The 3713-nt window shown below is 39.9% G+C and overlaps 1 long non-coding RNA gene across 1 annotated transcript; it reads left to right on the top strand.

Moving 5' to 3' along the window:
• The first annotated feature begins 215 nt into the window (after window positions 1–215).
• LOC143963589 (uncharacterized) lies at window positions 216–1925 on the top strand. Its single transcript, XR_013271005.1, has 4 exons — window positions 216–878; window positions 977–1133; window positions 1431–1564; window positions 1711–1925. It is a non-coding gene; the product is annotated as an uncharacterized LOC143963589 (long non-coding RNA).
• Window positions 1926–3713: the final 1788 nt, after the last annotated feature.

Raw genomic sequence — 3713 nt, 5'->3', positions numbered from 1 at the left:
AGCTGTGAGCCCCCGTGGAGCCTGGCATGAAGAGAGAGAAGTGATATCCCCTTTCTTCCCCTTTTTTTGTTCATTTTTTCCCCTTCCCTCTTTTCCTCCTACCCCCTCCCCAATTTATTTCGTTTTCATTTTTGTTATTTATTTTTATTTTTGTTTTCTTTATTGTTATGTTTGTGTTATATTTAAAAATATCTCTGTACATTAAAAAATGTCATTTCTTATTACTATTAACGCTGTATAGGTAATATATACCGTTTAATGTCTCGCTTTGCTTGGCCCAAGGTGGGTTTCATGGTTTGCACACTTGGGGATCTCTGTTGCTCTCTATGAGTCCCACCCACATTGAGGAGCTTTGCTTTTTCCCTCCTTCCATACACCGCATTCCTAAGCCATACTGTTTTGTGATTTGGGACTGGATCCTCTGTTTTCTGTCTTCCCTTGCTCCAAGTATGCAAGGGCATATGGACACCCAAGGGCGCCGCTGGGTCATATCCCCAGGCGGCTCCCGATCTGAGGTGGAAGGGAGCATGTAATCCCCTCTAGGGTTAAAAGCCATGACAATCGTCGTTTCATCTGCCCTCTATGCAGGCTTGTGTCTTCCCGCCCCTTTAAGGGCGGAGAGCTAGCGTAGCCCTATCTCCATCAGCATTTATCCAAATGAACCTCGTGTCAGCACTGAGGCATTATGGGGTTGGTAGTTTAAATGCCGACTCGAAAGGCTTTGCACATGCTCACTGCTTCCACCTATGGCTGTCCGCATCGAGCCGGTGACGTCAGACGCCGGCTCGATGGATGGGGGATACAAAAGGCAGCGCTGTCACTTCATCTGTAGTGCAGGTTCAGCACAGATACTACCGCCACGCTGACTCTTCCCTTGGGTAAATATACTTTTTCAGTTGAACTTCATACTGTTACAACACCGTTTTTCATCTTTCTATACCTATACCTATTCATCCTTCTTTCTATTTGCTTGTAGGTTCAGCAAGCCTGGCAGTGGCAGCATACCGCTGCACTCTGTAATTTATAAAACACCACAATGAATCAATTGATTCTTTCTTTGTAATCTGTTGCATTTGTATTGCACCATTATTACCATATGGAATTAATTCTTTCATCTTTGACTTTAACTGCAGGTAAAAATAATTTTTTCCTTTTACTCTTGTTAACAGTATATTAGTTGTATATTTCCAACAGTCACTTCTTATAATCCTTATATTAATTAGGCGTAATTAAAATCAATTGTTTCATTCCTTTGATAAATGAGCATCTCATGTTCTACTATGGAGGCATGTTTTTCAGCCCCAATTCCCTCTTATAATTTAGGGATTGATATTGTTTACCCTTTCTGTTACTAAGTAACATTTTTCAATACCTGTGCTGGATTTGTAAACTTGGTACTTATCTCTGGATTTTGTTTTTGATTTTTGTAGCGCTTGTCTACCTCCATCTATGCCCTGCATGGGGCTGGGTTGTTTTTAGCATTTGATCCTGTCACCTAATTCTTGCCACCTATTTCACCATCTATTGGCTTGTGGGTTGCGATGCCGGGAATGATTATACCTGGGTAAGCATTGTACCTCTTTGGACTGAGCGAATTGAGACCAATTTCATATTTAATGTTCTGAAACTTATGTGTATCTAATTGTATGGCATAAATGTATTTTCTGTATTCTTAAACCCCTTTTTTTCTTGTGTTTATGTTCATGTTAGTTGCATACTCCCCTGAAGAAGCAAAAACGCGAAACATGTCGGGAGGATACATGATCATTCTCAGCAACTAACATTTTCAGGATCCCCTATACTTTGTGTCATGTAATTTTTTGTATAAAAAGTGTATTTGTTATTATATATTTGCTATTTTGGTTCTTCCAAAATAATTTTAACATATTTTCAAATATTAAAGCTATGAATTCTTTTTTAAGAAATCTCTGTCTCTTTATATAGTGTACCGTAAAAAAATCCCCTGCCCTCCCCTTTTTTCCTATTCTTGGATACAATATTTGTAAAATAAGTTTGTTTGAAATCTTTGCAAGTTTATTAAAAATAAAATAAAAATAAAAATCACATGTACTTAAGTATTCACAGCCTTTGTCATGACATTTAAAATTGAGCTCAGGTGCATCCTGTTTCCACAGATCATCCTGGAGATGTTTCTACAACTTGATTGGAGTCCACCTGTGGTAAATCCAGTTGATTGGACATGATTTGGAAAGGCACACACTAAGGTCCCATGGTTAACAGTGCATGTCAGAGCACAAACCAAGCCATGAAGTCCAAGGAATTGTCTGTAGACCTCCGAGACAGGATTATATCGAGACAGATCTGGGGAAGGGTACAAAAAAAGTCTGCAGCATTGAAGGTCCCAATGAGCACAGTGGCCTCCATCATCAGTAAATGGAAGAAGTTTAGAACCACCAGGACTCTTCCTAGAACGGGCCACCCGGCCAAACTAAGGGATCGGGGGAAGAAGAGCCTTAGCCAGGGAGGTGACCAAGAACCCGATAGTCACTCTGACAGAGCTCCAGCATTTCTCTGTGGAGAGAAGAGAACCTTCCAGAAGAACAACTATCTCTGCAGCACTCAACCAATAAGGCCTGTATGGTAGAGTGGCCAGACGGCAGCCACTCCTCAGTAAAAGACACAGCCTGCCTCTCAGACCATGAGAAACAAAATCCTTGTCTTATAAAACAAAGATTGAACTCTTTGGCCTGAATGGCAAGCATCATGTCTGGAGAAAACCAGTCATTGCTCATCACCTGGCCAATACCATCCCTACAGTGAAGCATGGTAGTGGCAGCATCATGCTGTTGGGATGTTTTTCAGTGGCAGGAACTGGGAGGCTTGCCAGGATCAAGGGAAAGATGAATACAACGATGTACAGAGACATCCTTGAAGAAAACATGCTCCAGAGCACTCTGCACCTCAGACTGGGGCGAAGATTCATCTTCCAACAGGACAACGACCCTAAGCACACAGCAAAGATAACAAAGGAGTGGCTAGTGGACAATTCTGTGAATGTCCTTGAGTGACCCAGCCAGAACCCAGACTTGAACCTGATTGAACATCTCTGGAGAGATCTGAAAATGGCTGTGCACCATCCAACGTGATGAAGCTTGAGAGGTCCTGTAAAGAGAAATGGGAGAAACAGCCTAAATATAGGTGTGCCAAGCTTGTAGCATCATACGCAAAAGACTTGAGGCTGTAATTGGTGCCAAAGGTGCTTCAACACAGTATTGAGAAAAGGCTGTGAATACTTATATACACATGATTTATTTTTGTTTTTTTATTTTTAATAAATTTGCAAAGATTTCAAACAAACTTCTTTCACATTGTCATTATAGAGTATTGCTTGTAGAATTTTGAGGAAAATATTGAGTTTAATCTATTTTGGAAAAAGGTTGTAACATAATGAAATGTGCTAAAAGTGAAGCACTGTGAATACTTTCTGGATGCATTGTATATATTAAACTAAACTATTATTGTATATCTTATTACAGATATGAGTAAAGCAAAAAACAGGGCCTCTAATGGGACTAGGGTCATATACAAAAAGGGGGTACCTTCATCCTAGTAACGATAAATGATTTAAAAGGAGAAAGATCTTCTGATAGTCTCCAAGAAAAGTAAAGAATGGACTATCTCGGTACTCTGAACAAAGTACACATATAGTAAAATTCAAAATTTTTATAATACCAAAAAATAAAAGAACAATG

Source organism: Lithobates pipiens, unplaced genomic scaffold (assembly GCF_037356315.1).
Source record: "Lithobates pipiens isolate NorthernLeopardFrog02 unplaced genomic scaffold, aLitPip1_a1.2 Scaffold_8, whole genome shotgun sequence".
NCBI lineage: Eukaryota > Metazoa > Chordata > Amphibia > Anura > Ranidae > Lithobates > Lithobates pipiens.
Note: the sequence above shows the minus strand (reverse complement) of the source record. Positions and strands in the feature narration are given on the sequence as shown.